This window comes from Pteropus medius, unplaced genomic scaffold (assembly GCF_902729225.1).
Source record: "Pteropus medius unplaced genomic scaffold, Ma_sr-lr_union100, whole genome shotgun sequence".
NCBI lineage: Eukaryota > Metazoa > Chordata > Mammalia > Chiroptera > Pteropodidae > Pteropus > Pteropus medius.
In genome coordinates this window covers 4,839,746-4,854,805 of record NW_024347788.1, presented here as the reverse complement: position 1 = coordinate 4,854,805, position 15,060 = coordinate 4,839,746, and the positions used below count along the sequence as shown (strand labels likewise).

At 33.6% G+C, this 15,060-nt stretch overlaps 1 pseudogene; it reads left to right on the top strand.

The window, feature by feature from the left end:
* Positions 1–7,740: 7,740 nt before the first annotated feature.
* On the top strand, positions 7,741–7,859 carry LOC120614500 (uncharacterized; annotated as a pseudogene).
* Positions 7,860–15,060: the final 7,201 nt, after the last annotated feature.

Here is a 15,060-nt window from a genome sequence, read left to right as displayed (position 1 = left end):
TAATTTAAGAAGTGTCTTTAAACACTGTAAATGCTGCAATATAGTATTTCCTTTACTGAAAGAAATGGTACATGGAGGCACTGAAGAGCTAGCAGAATATGATCTCACGAAAGAATTCAATTCGTGATGATAGTGTCCTCTCTACCCCTAATTCCCTGAACGCGGATGGAACAGACGGACGCTCTCCGAATCCAGAGTCCTGGCTCTTAACCACTATCTGATGGCCTCCCTTTAACGTAAATCTCCGCTTTACAGAAAGAAAACGTCTTCTCCTCAATGAAACGAATGATGAGAATCTACAAGTCATGATTTCTTCATAAAATGAGAAGAGGGAGCCAATAGTGAAAATAATAAGTGAGAAGATGGCTAACTAAACAGGGAAATTACTGTGGCAAAGGTGGATATCACCGAGGTTGTAGAAGGTATGAGTCTCTCTACAAAGGAATGTTAGTCTTGTCGAAGGTGAACTGAAGGGAGAATTGGAATACAGACATCCAAATGTAAAGAAAAGTATTCAACACATGCAAGTATAAAGATTGATGTAACAAGATTATAATAAAGCACACAACACCAAAAACTTGAGTAAGACAGGAGAACAAAAGATGATATCAAAAGTCTAGAAAGGGTTCATGGCAGAAAGAAGCCTTATTATGGCATTTTCAATTTTTTAATAAAATAAATTATTTGATCATTCTTATTATGTATTTACTAGAATCCACAGTAGACATTGTTTCACCATGTGTTTTGTATATTTCTACAGATCTTGACAAACGCATAATGTCATGTGTCCACCATTACAGTATCCTACAGAATAGTTTTATCCCCCTAAATTTTTTCTCTTTACCTATTTTTCCACCCTCTCTCCTGCAAACCTCTGTCAATCACTGATATTTTTACTATGTTTATAGTTTTGTTTTTTCCCAGAATGTCATGTAGTTGCAATCATGTATATGATATTATCAGACTGGCTTATTTCACTTACCAATATGCATTTATGCTTTTTCTATGCTTTTCATGGCTTAATAGTTCATTTATTTTTAATGCTGAATAATATTCCATTATACATACGTACCACAGTGTGTTTATATATTCACCTATTGATAAGCATGATGGTTACCTCCAATTTGGGCAATTATGAAAAAAGCTGCTATAAACATTTTTATGTAGGTTTTTGAATGGGCGTCAGTTATTAACTCAATTGGATAAATACCTAGGAGATTTGCTGGATCATATGCTAAGACTACATTTTGTAGAAATTGTCAAAACTTGTCCAAAGGGTCAGCTCCATTTTGCAGCATAAGTGACTGTTTCTGTTGTTTTATATACTTGCCAGCATTTCGTATTGTCATTTTTTATATATTAGGTACTTAAATAGGTGTGCAGTGTTGTATCATCACTGTGTTAATTTGCATTTTCCTAATGACATATGAAGCTGCACATCATTTTACAAGCTAATTTCTGTCTATCTTCTTTGATGTGATGTCTGTTCAGACATTTGGCCATTTTAAATAAGGTTGTTTGTTTATTTTTTGTTGAGTTTTAAGGGTTATTTGTATAGTTTGACTACAAGTCCTTTAGCAGATCTTTCTTTTGCAAATACTTTCTCTCATTATATGTCTTATCCTTTAATTTTTTAGCAGCTCTCTTTCACAGAGTTTTAAAAAAAAGATAATGGTTTTTCTTTCAATTGAATGTTTTACAATTTCATGTTTTCTCCTCTCCTAGCAAATAGATTTTATATCCTTTTAAAGTTCTTTTAGTGTTTACCCTAGAATTTGCAGCAAACATTTATAATTAATCTTAGTCCATTTTCAAACAACACTATACTACTACATAAATAGTAAAAGTAGCTTATAACTAATGATTTACAATTCTTTATAACACCACTGTCATTCATTTTACTTATCCATATACTATAATCACTCAATACATTGTCACTATTGTTACTTCAAACAAAAATTATATTTTATGTTAATTAATTTTTTTACTTTACCATTCATTTCATTGACTTTTATTTTATCTTCACTTAACTGACATTTTCATATTAACTTTGTATCCTATTAGCTTGCTGTAATCATTTATTAGTTCTATTATATTTTTTTGTTGATTCTTTTAGATATTCTACATAGATAATCATATCATCTGTGTTTTCTTTCCCCATCTGTATGCCTTTGATTTCTTTATATTATTTTGTCTTATTGCATTAGCTAGAACTTCTAGTACAATGTTAAAAGAATATTGGTAGAAGAGACATTCTTATCTTATACCTGATCCTAGTGGAAAGCTTTGAGTTTTGCACCATTAAGGGTGATGTTATCTGTAGGTTTTTTGTAGAGGTTGTTTACCAAGTTGAGGGATTTCCCCACTATTCTACTTTATTGAGAATTTTTATCATGAATGGGTGATGGGTTTTTGCTAAATGCTTTTTCTGCATCTATTGATATGATCATGTGATTTTTCTCTTTAAATCTATTTATGTGATGGATTACCTTAAATTGATTTTCAAATGTTGAAACAGCCTTAGATTCCTGGGATCAATTCCATTCGGTTGCAATGTATAACTCTTTTTATACATTACTGAATTCGATTTGCTAATATTTTGTTGAAGATTTTTGCATCTATGTTCATGAGATATATTGATCTTTAGTTTTCTTTTCTTGAAATGTCTTTGTCTTGTTTTGGTATTTCTCCTTTACTTTTGAATTATAATTCCACAGGGTACACAATTCTAGGTTGGTGTTTTTATTTTCTCTACACTTTAAATATTTCACTTAATTTTCTTGCTTACGTGGATTCTGAAAAAAGTTCGACCTAATTTTTAGCTTTAATCCTCTATAAGGAAGTGGGCATTCTCTCTCCCCCGTGGCTGTTTTTCTGGATTTTTTTTTAATCTTTGATTTTCTATAATTTAAAAATTATGTATGTAGATGTCTTTTTTTTTTTTTTGGCATTTATCTTGCTCAGTGTTCTCTGAGATTCCTGAACTTGTGGTTTGGTGTCTGACATTAATTTGGGGGATATTCTCAATCATTATTGTTTCAAATATTTCTTCATTTTCTCTCTCTCTTTCCTCTCTTCCTGATATTCCTATTATGAGTAAGTTACATCTTTTGCTGTTGTACCACACCATTGTGTCCTGTATATTTTGTTTGCTATTGTTTAGTCTTCTTTCTGCTTTTTGGTTTTCAAGGATTCTACTGATACGTTCTCTGGCACAGAGATTCTTCTCTTCGCTGTGTTCAGTGTACTAAAGAAGCCCATCAAACACATTCTTCACTTGTTACAGTGTTTTTGATCTCTAGCACATCTTTTTGGTTCTTTCTTAGAATTTCCAACTCTCCGCTTCCCTTGCCCATCTGTTCTTACACACCATCTACTTTATCTAATAGAGCCCTTAGCACATTAACCGTAATTGTTTTAAATTCTCAGTCTGATAATTCCAACATCCCTGCCATGTCTGGTTCTGATGCTTGCTCTGCCTCTTCAAATTATGTCATTGCCTTTTGATGTTTTTTCTTTGTAGATATAATGCTCCAGGAAAAGGAACTGTCTTTAGTAATGCGATGGTGAGGTGTGAGGGTGGCGGGAGTATTCTATAGTACTATGATTAGATCTAAAAACCTTTTAGTGAGCCTGAGCCTCTGGATTGTGATGTTGATTAGACTGCCTCAGTTTTTCCTCCTCCCTTAAATGGAACAGGTGGGCAGGGGTTGGGTATTTACCTTCTCTCAAGTCAGGGCTCTGGTTAACTAGTTTTCCTAGAGGGGAAGCCTTGTTAAGAAGAACAGAGTCCTCTAACATATTTCAAAATGGTTTCTTTCCCCTCCTCCTTGCCATAGGCATGAGGATATTTTTTTAATGATATTTTCTTGGGAACCTGTTTAAGATCCTAGAGATAAATCTCACAATAATGTGGAAGAATTCCCTATGAGGGATCCCCCAGAGTTTTCAACTCTCAGTCTTGTCTGCATTGAGTTTTCAGCAATTTGTCAATTCCTTTACGTTTGTCTTCCTCTGGCCTTGGGTCCTATTTCCCACCATGAGTTTCTGTTCTGATAAGCATGACTTCTGTATCTGCCTGTCCATCTCTCCAGTTTTGTAGGCATCAGCTTGCCCTGGGTCCTCCTCTCTCTTGTGAATCTAAGAAGAGTTGTTGACTTTGCAGTCTGTTCAGCTTTTGACTTGTTATTTAGCAGAGCGCAACTTCTATCTACCTTACACGTGGAACCGGAAGCCTCCCCAGCAGTTAACTCTCAAGACAATCCACACAGCCTTCAGCAATTCTTCAAAATTATTTAAATGTTCCTACTGGCTCCAGTGGCTTTCACTTCAGTTAAGCTAATCTTGGCTGCAATTTTCTTTATTTACCTGTCTCTCCTTCTTTGCCCTGTTACCTCAATTCTCTGATAGATCTGAGAACCTCTAAGAGATAAAACGACATAATAGCCTGGGTATCTATAGTGAAGAACTGCCTAAGTGATAGTTCTTTTAGTTGGCTATGGTATAGAGTCACCTGGGGAGCTTTTAAAACTCTAAACACCCAAGATGCACACCAGACCAATTAAACCGGCATCTCTGAGGGTGAGACTCAACCATTTACATTACAGATTCACTAGTGATCACTGTGTGCAGTCGGCATGGAGCCTCAGGTGTCAGAGTGGAGCAGGGTGTCTAGATCAAGGTGCCTTGGTTTGAATCATGGCTCTGGGGCTTACTATTGTGAAGCTGGACAAGCCAGTAAATTGCTCTGTGTCACAGCTCCCTCACCTGTTTGATAGCTTTATTTTTCTCATTTTGATTTTTAACTTACTTTAAATTATTAGTTTGTGCATATGGTCTGAAATAAAAGTCATATTCCATTTTTTTCCATTTCCTAAATATTGCATTATTTTTAACAGCCCAATCAATTTCCTTCCCAAACTGCAAACTCACTTCAAGATAAATCAAGTTTCCTCCTTTGTATTTTCCCGCTAAATACTATATTCTGTTTTATTGATCTACTCCTGCACCAATAGCAACTACCTTAGTTACTAAAATTTCTGTCTCGATATCTGATAGAGAAATACCCTTCATTTTCTGCTTGTTCTTTCTTTTCTTTAAAATGTATTTTGTGAAATTTAGTGTGTTTTATTAGAGAGGAGTTCACATTAATAAAGACCCTTACATGTTTTTCATTTACAGAGGAGAAGCAGATTTCTAGAATTTTTATAGTAATCCTAAAATAATAATAAAAAAAAAGTTCCATACATATTTCTGCCTTAAAATTTGCCTTTAGGCTTTTTCTCCTCAGGGTAAATTCAAATTATTTTCTTAACTTGTTTACTCCGGTCTAATGTTTAGTTTGTCAACATAACTTCTGCTTTTCACAACATCTTTGCTATTTTAGAAATAATATACATATATCCTCAAGGTTCTTCTTGTCATTTATATAAAAAATTTAAATTGAGTAATATATATTTAGTTACACTTCCTCAGCCATTTAGATGGCTGCAACTTTTTCTGCATGCACACACACACATATTTATGTCATGCATGATTAGAAAATATTTTTTAAAAAGAATATAGAGCTCTGGAGGCGATCAGAAACCTCAATTTGAAAAATAAATTAGTAAGTTAATAAAGTATTTACTGATTTAAGAACAGTGGTGGATATACTGATAAACCTAGACTTGGCTTGTTTACTAGAACTGTGAAATTATCATTGTATTAATAATTCATTTTAGAATTTAAAAAGAATGTGTCAAGTATCATAAGAACAATAGACAGTTCTATGAAATCAAGTTGTCGCTTGTGATGAGGAATAAGAGAAATTTACATTGGAGAAATGGCTTTGAAAGGTAAACAGGACTTTTTCATGGGTTTGCTGCTCAGGTGAGTAGACTGTGAGTTAGATATTAGCATGTAGGAGAATTATTAGGTAGTGCTATTGTAATTATTGCCATGGATGGGAATGGGAGGAAGCAAGATTACATAGATGGAGAAGTAGGTGGAAACACAAGATATACTCAACCAAAGCAAAGGAGATCTTTGGAGCTGGGACAGCCCTTCACTATTATCCTGGAATGGTTGAAGGGCTGGACATTTGTACGTCTTCATTGGTCATTCACTGGATGTGGGCTACTCCAAGAAGGAGTTGTGATTCTGGGCACAACTCAGACATTTCTACTGGCTTTTAGTTGAAGGCTCTGCAGCTTTACTTTTAGCGGTTGGAGAAATAAACACTTCAGTCCTAAAGGAGAATGTGAGTGGCACATTCACAGCATCCATTATAGACATCAACAACCAGAAATAGTAGGGAATGTAATTTCAGTTTATGCGACAGCATTAATATACAAAAGCACACAAGTAGAGAAATGCAGATGATTTTCTGGTTTGCCTGGAACTTAAAAAGAATCAAAGACAACAAATAGTTAGAAAAAGGACATTTTTTTTTTTTTACCATATCACTGAGACACGAGTATTATTTTTTAATTTGAAGCTTATTTTGAAGACTTTTTGTTAGCATAGCATTTAGATGATTATTAACAGAGAAACCAATAAATGGGAACTAGAATGAAAATAGAAATGGACACAAAGCAAACAAAGTATTGCCTTATTCCCGATGACAGGTGAGTAGGATACTTTGTGTATTATCAGTGGACATGCAAAGATTGTTTGATTCCAGAGCAAATATGTGAATGATAACAGCAAAAATGTCATGAGTTTACTAGATACTAAGCATTTTACATAAATCATTTTATCTGATTCATAATAACACGAAGAGATAAATGCTATTATTAACATTCACATTTTACAAGAAGAATCTGAAGAAAAACAGACTGTTTAAGTAGCATGCTTAAACTACTGTCATGTAACTAGTGAGTGGCTGAGCCTGAATTCAAATGCAGACAGCTTGATTCCAGTGTTAGTATATTTAATGAGAGAGAGAGAGAGAGAGAGAGAGGTCATACATTCTCAGTCTGAGTAGGTAGAAAATTTGGAGACTAATTAGTAACAAAAATCCAGGGGAAATTATAAATGCCCAAGGTGAGATGATGTAACACAATATTAATTTATGAGAGTATGAACAAAGTTTGAGGACAAAAGCATGAGTTGGATTTTGATTCTCTCTCTCTCATCTTTTTTGGTCAGGCAATTCATCTAGGTAAAATCAGAAATACAATACAAAATAAAGTTGAAGTTAGAGTATAAATTTAGTAGTTTTGTTTAGCGGAGATAACTTTGCAGGCTTCAAGACACTACATAACACAAATAGTTTTGCATGCAGTCCTGGAAAGTTGACCAATGACATAATATTGCAAATTAAATAAATACTAGCTTCCTTAGATACTCAAATACAATTTACTATTATTTCATATGCTTTGATGACTGTTGCTCATCTCCTTCCATTTTAGGTTCAGAATTCTCTTGTTTGTACTACTTGATTCATAATATACGTAATTAGACAACTAATAATCTACTGGAGTTTTATTTTGCATATCTGCTCTTTACATCTGAATGTATATCACTCATTTGAAGCTTTCAGAAATTCATAAATTAAATTAACCATATTTTTCCCTACAATAATAAGGATATTTAACACCACTAAAGGCAGGTAGCAGCAAAGGGATAATATTTTTGATCTTAACCCATCCCTCCCACCAAATGTTCATAATTACCCCATATCTTTTCAAGCATTGAATATTTAGCATTTACCGCTTCTGGAGTGGAAAATATATAGCCTATTAGAAGTCAGTACTTGTCTACAGCCATGCCACCCTGAACAAGCCCGATCCTGTCTGATCTTGGATGATAAGCAGGGTTGGCCCTGGTTAGTACTTGGATGGGAGACCATCTAGGAAGACCAAGTGCTGTAGGTGTAAAAAATAAAATAAAAAAATAACTAAGGGATTGTAAACTGACAAGGTCCTTGCAATCTGTGAGGTCAACCAAGGGTTGTATCACCTAAAAAAAAAAAATAAAGAAGTCAGTACTTGGGTGTTAACTTTTTAATAGAGTTTTTTGTTTGTTTTTTTTTGGAGATACTAATTTGAAAGCAAACATTTTTAATTGGCAGAGTATGACTTTATTAAGAGAGAAATGAATTTTCTCTGAATGTTTAAAGTTGGACGACGGCAGCAGTATAAGACAAGTCTGGATAACTAGATTATAGAGTCTATACAATAAAGGCATCAAATGAATATGAATTATGATATGGATTTTATCCATGCAGAATGATGAAGAAAACCTAATTTTTAAGTGTTAAAGCTGCCTAAGCTTCCATTTTGCAGTGACCTCGAGCTGATACCAGCCCCCAATGGAAGTGAATGTCCCATGTAGCAGTCCACAGGGTCACAAGGAGATATGAGCTTTTGATGTGAGTTCCCCAACAGTCCTTGTGATCAATATTCTCCCCTGCTTCCTAGTACCTGAATGCCTTATGCACCTGTTAAATAAGTCTCCACTGTGGCTTACCTAAACATTATTCTTTTGGTTTAAATGGACCAATGTGGTCTAGTCCGGGAACCCCAAACCTCAACCCTTGAGCCCTAATAAAGGCACATGCCCACGTAGCCCCTCAAGGCTTGCTGGGTACTTCCTCCAGGATCTGCACAGAACAAACTTCTCTATGTTAGCTCTCCTTGTGGTCTGTTGTTGAACTGAGGACCACCATCAGGAACATGGGGCTCCACTTAATAAGTGTGAATTTGACAACTTCATAAGATTCAGTCTCAGGGTAAGCTAATGAGAGAAGAGAACCAAAGATTAGAACTAACTGTCCCTTGCTGCTTTGCTCCTGTTAAAAGTCTGGTGAGATAATGGCAGAGATGTTGATCTCGGCTTGTAGGACCCTGACCACATTATATCTGGTGCTTGTTCCCCCATCAAACAATTACTATGGATGCTAATGACCTCTGATAATCAATGCAGTAGGCAGAGTGCCAACATAACACAGCAACAGCAGAGTAGCAAGAGCAGGTGTCTGAGCATATTGAATGAGGGGGCGAGTGATAAGAGATTAATTTAGAGTTTCTTGTAAAAATTTTAATTTTATTATAATGGAACGAGAAGCTTTTGAAATCTATATACACTATAACCTTTTGATCTGTTTCACTTTTTATACAAACCACTCCAGCTGCTGTAAAAATACACCGTGGAGTTGAAAATGGAGACAAAAGGTTTTAAAATGAGAGACTAGTTAGTAGTCGATAGTAATTGCTCACTTTTTACAAATGACTGTGGCTTTGACTAGGGTTGAATCACAAAATTGTGACAGGTGATCAGGTACATGAATCATATGAGAGACAGAACTGAACTGACATAATAATGAAATTGTTATGGGCTATACAAATAGAAGGAGGATAAATTATCCCAAAGTTTTAAGTAAGAACATGAGAGAGGGTGGTGGTAAAATTTGCTGTGATGAACTCATGATGCTACCAGATTTTATGCTACTAAATGTCTGAATCCATTAACTAGATCCCTTTGGCTTATATTCATACCCTTTCAGTTATCTCCTAGTGATATTTTTTCCTACCATGTAGATTGTCTGTAGGGAAAACAAATTAGTAGTTAGGCAAACACAGAAGTCTGACCTACCTCTTGTAATATCCTTCACTGTAAATTAATTAATTGCCTCTCTGGATTATATACTTTGCGTTTTGTGAGTTCTAATCAGTGAAAATCATCCTTTAAAATTCCAGTCAACAGTGTTAAGTAACAGACTTATATTTTGGTTCCCTTAGATAATACAACAAATTCAACAAAGTAAAAGATATTTTGCAAAACAAACTACTTAAGTAAAAGCCCTACGGAACGGTTCTCTTTCCGTTCAAATTTTCATATCCGGCCACTTATGGTACACTATGCAAGAAACATAAAATGCATATTTCTGGTCAACAAGAACCGTTAGCACTCTTCGGGGGAAATTAATTCCTCTTTCTCTTATGTCCTTACTATGTCTTGTTCCTGGAACAATTCTGGAATAAGTGACTTTGCCAGCAAGTTCTCTCCTTAATCCCTGAAGGCACTGAAGTTCTTCCAGAGATGATTGTTAGTACAAGCATATAAAAAGATTTGCTCCTCAAGACATTCTCATTATTTATTATTTTGAAAAACTACTAAAGCTCCATTGCTCCAGTAAAGCAGAAAACATTTGTCACCCATCCGTGACAATTCCTTATCTGCAGTTTCCTGTCTATAGTTTAGGAAAAAAAAAAAAAACATCGTGGTTCAAAACTAATCCAGTGAAACTGCTCTTTAAGCAACCTTCCTGAGCCTAGTTGGATTTTTTTCTGAAAACTTGGTGTACAGAGAGGAAGGTATATTTTAATTTTAAGATATACCTTCCTCAAGAAAATTCATTATAGACTGAAAATTGTACTATACCTTATTAAAAATTGCTTTGTCCTAAAGAATGCGTTATACATTGTTTTTGCCTCAGTATTAATACACTAGGTCTACATCCAGGTTACATTTTAAGGTACTCTAATTAACAACATACTCTCCAGGGATGGTTATGTTAACATTTGAGAGACTAAGCAGAAGTTTATGGTTCTAAGCATTAATAGTGCTACAAATAATTCATCACTGAACATATTAATAGGAGTTAATATGTATAGATATATTTATTAGGCACATTATACAGACATTCATACAGTTCTATGAATATTATGTAATAATGTGACACCCCAGCAGTTTTACACACTGCAGTGACACCTGAGACCAAGAACCCCATTCAGTCTTGAATGTCACTAAAGATGGAGGATTCATATACTTAATCAACAGAGATGTAGGTAACTGTGCAAAAGAAATGGTGCCTTTTGCTTTAATCACTGAAAAGGTTTGTTACATGGTAAAATTTGGTCTTAGATTCACATTCATTCTATCAAACAACCAAGCTGTATGACTATGGTGGTGAGAGACTAAAACTCTTTTCTTCCTCTAAATCTGGAAGCTACAAAGATGAAGTAGGGACATGATAAGGGGAAGAGGCAAGGTAACATTTATTTAACATTTATAAAGCTTTTGACTTTATATTAGATCAACACATTTTACATGTTATGGTGCATATATACATCTAGGGATCCTATTAAAATATGGAGTCTCATGTACTAGGTGTGGGGCCTGGCCCGGTAGCTTAGCTGCAGGACTGCTGATACTCCTCACCCAATAGGGAGGTAAGATGTCAGTGTCGTGTCTATATGCAATTTAAAAATAAAATAAGTATCCGCATTTGGGAATGCTTGCTTAAATCTGTAATATTGTCAGACTTTTCAAAAAAATTTAGGAAATTATTTTTTAAATATCCCTTTCAGAACCCTAAATCTAAAGGAATGGGAATTTAGAGATTTTCTGTATCATTCTGTGATAGATGTCTTTAAACTTTCTAAGGATAGTTTTGAATTGATTGCTAAGCACTTTCTGTCTTGATTCAATTATGCTGCCTCCAGATACTACACCCAGTTATAAAGTATTTATGAAATTATCGTACCGATGACACAAAAATACAAAAAATGATGGATTTCTTAATGCTTAAAGGAGAGACTTTCTTCCTTTATACTTCTTTCTTTTTCTCCTCCCTTCCTGTTTTCTCTCTCTCCCTCCTTCCTCTCATTTCCCCTTCTTCTTCTCCTCTCTCTTCTCTCTCCAACTCGCAACAAGGAATTCAGCTAAGTTCTGAATTTTTTAAACGTCATCAATCTTATGACTATTATTTATCAAAATTTCAGTTGATAGAAATAATTTTTAGGGAAGATGGCCCAAAAGATATAGAATTCATTTTCTTTGCTTTATAATGCCTGTTGCCAGTTCAGAAGACAACTGGATATTTATGTCACAATTTCGTGGTCACCAACAGAATTTCTGTTATAAAATAAAGTTGTTTATGTTATGAGTCAATATTCAGAATTTTCTTTACAGAAAACCCAGAGGAAAACTCCATTTATATCTTGTCATCAAAAATAATTTATTTCTCCTGAGAAACCCCTTTTTGTTGTGGTTGTTATTGTTGCTTTAATCTCACATCATTTTGAATTATTTGACTGATAAGTTTTCCCTCTTTTATTTTCCTTCAAAGGATAAATCTGTGACCTCAAATTTAGCATGTATAAAATCATTGTTTAATAATTTTAACCTTATCCAGAGCTTTGTTTCTCCTACTGTTATTTTTATTTTTTCATTCTCCCCACTTTCAACTCATTTTGTAATGAGTTAATGAAAACTGACTTTCTGAAACAAATCTGGACATGAGTAAAATATAGTAACTAAAATATATAAAAATCAAAGAATAAATTCAATATATGTAGGTTTATCTAAAAATAGCATAATTGTAATAGCATTCACTATTTTGGATTCCCAGTATTTAAAGCAAAAACTTTTTTTTTTCCAGGACGTTTCGCTTTTGTTTAAAATGCATGTTGATGTTTAAAGCACAATATTACTTTTTAATCTTTTTCTATAAAAGTATTTATAAAACAAACCTCATATATTGCATTATCATGTTCTAGTTCTGCATGAATTTTAATAATACTATAATAATCGAACTGAGTCAAATAATTTTCTTAGAGACTAAGATAATGTGCTTTCCTCAGTAGTTAAATCATTGCCTTTAGCTAAGAATACATGAAAATTAAAATATTTATTTTCTATCCATCAGTCGCTTATTAAGCAAAATAAGAAAACAGTTTTTTTAATAAGAATCATGATTTCTAATAGAGGTATCATCATTAATGTGTCAAAGAAAATAATGAAAGCATTTGTCTCCTCGGTTACTTTATATTCAATAGTCTTCCTAGTAGTAGCTGAATAGTCTCTCAAAGTTATATCTCCTACCACGTTTTTAACGTGCCCAAAGGCTGGCTGAAAACACTAATCATTTTTGGCTTTTTGATATTTTCTGAACTGGCTCTTACTCCCTTCCTCCTCTTTACTTGAGAATGTTTTTTTTTTTTTTTTCCCCCCAGAGCCAGGTAGTCCCTCATCGACTGGATAAAATTCTATTCATCCTTCAAGGTCCAACATGAAGATCATGTTTCTGAAATCTTGAAAATTCTTTTAGACTTTCTAACTCTGTCCACAGAAAATCACTCTTAATTTGTATATTAGAGTATACTTTTAGTATTGAGCTGGCTATTGTTTTTGTATTTGATCAAAATATTTATATACTTTGGAATATATCTCTTGCTATATTTGCTGTTTATTTGATTAAATGCTCTATCACCTGTGTCACTACTTGAAGATATATTTAAATGTTAAGTTATCAACAGTTGCCAGCATGATGCTTGGTACAGATACATGTTTAATGCTTTATCAAATTGAATTAAATCTCCAAACTGTAGAAAACAGAAATCATGGTGGGTAGTAATCTGCTTGGTATTAAGAAACCATATATTTAGCCTTACTCATGAAAAATTAATGATTTTCTTCTATAAATAGAGAATTCCACCATGTTAGGACAAGCAAAGATGCAGAAAAATCTCTCTTCATAAACTTCACTACCACGTTTATATACAAAGCAAGTTAATCTACTATTATAGAAGTTAATAAATGAAGTTGCAGAAGTCTCGGATTGAATTCTGAAATAACTGATGACTTTACATGTAAGAACCACGGTCAATTTAGAGAAAGAAAATTTCTTTTCATCTGAAGACGCCAGACATGTCGTTCTCTACTTTGTCATTTCTCATCTACTGTGTTCTGTCCATCATATAACTTGATGAAGTCTTCCTTGGTATTCCTAGAACATGACACGAAGGGCATCCTCCCGCCCCATGTCCTTTTCATTGTTTTTTCCATCTCCTTGAAGCCCTCTTCCCACAAATGTTCACAGAATGTCAAAACCTCAGAAAGACTTTCCCAGACCACTCTGCCCCTTACTCCCTCTACACAGCTTATATACTCTTTACACTATTACATCTTCCTATTGTTTTAAAATCTGAAACAAATTATAAATGCGTTTGCTTATTCTCTTCCCACTGGAATATAAGCTCCTTGAAGTTAGGGGTCTTATTTTCTTTTCAGTATTATATTGTAGTACCTAGAAGAAGGCCTGGCACATTGTAGGTACTCAATATATCTTTGTCGAAGAAGTAGACAAATATATATAGTAAGGTAAGCAAATAATTGTTACTTCATTCCAATATATCTGAATTGCAGTGATAATACATATAGCGTGAAGTACAGAAAAAATTTAAAAATTAGAAATGCCCATATTTAGGAAAATAAATTTCTCTCTTTTCTTATTTTTTACGATCATATAATTTGTTCCGAAATAAATATACTAGTTAATGAGTAGTTAAATACATGTATTAATATGGTAGTAGTGTACATTTTTAGAAATGGAATTACTGAAATTGTTTTGAGAAAGCGTCAAATTTTCCTGAAAAAAAGCTTGGACCAATTTACTGTCCCATGAAGTTATATGAGAATTACCTCACTTATCCTCTGCATTAAAACTTTGTAACCTCTGTAATCTAACAGGTAGATAAGATAAATAGTTATTTAAAATTTGTGTTTATTTATGAATGAAGTAATGATTTGTAAGCCATTAGAAGGTAGTTATATATTTCCTATGAACATCCTATTAGTGCCTTGTGCATATTTTTTATTGGAGTGTTGATTGCTTTACTTATTTGTAAGCATTTGTTAAACATTACATGGATTTTCTATTTATCTGTCTTATGTGTGCTGCTAGCCATGACATTTTTATTGTTATTCTATATTTTAAATTGTCATTCCTAATTTCAATGCATTGTGATAAGAAAATATGGAAATTTCCGAATTTCTATTGCATGAATTATTTTATTCATTATAAATGAATAAAGTATTTTTTTGAATTTGTTTAAGTAGTTTCTATGTATTTGTCATGGTATATTGATGGTATTTAGTGGGAGTTTTGCAACAGAATTTTCATTTTCAATTTTATTTTTTTAACTAACACATGGCTTTGTTAAAAAAATATATCAAACTCTATGAAAAGATGTATAATAGAAAATAAAATACTCATGGCTGATTCTCACTCCCCAGAGGAATGACTTTCAATTCTTGTAATTGTTTCTCCTAGTGTTTATCTCGGCTTAC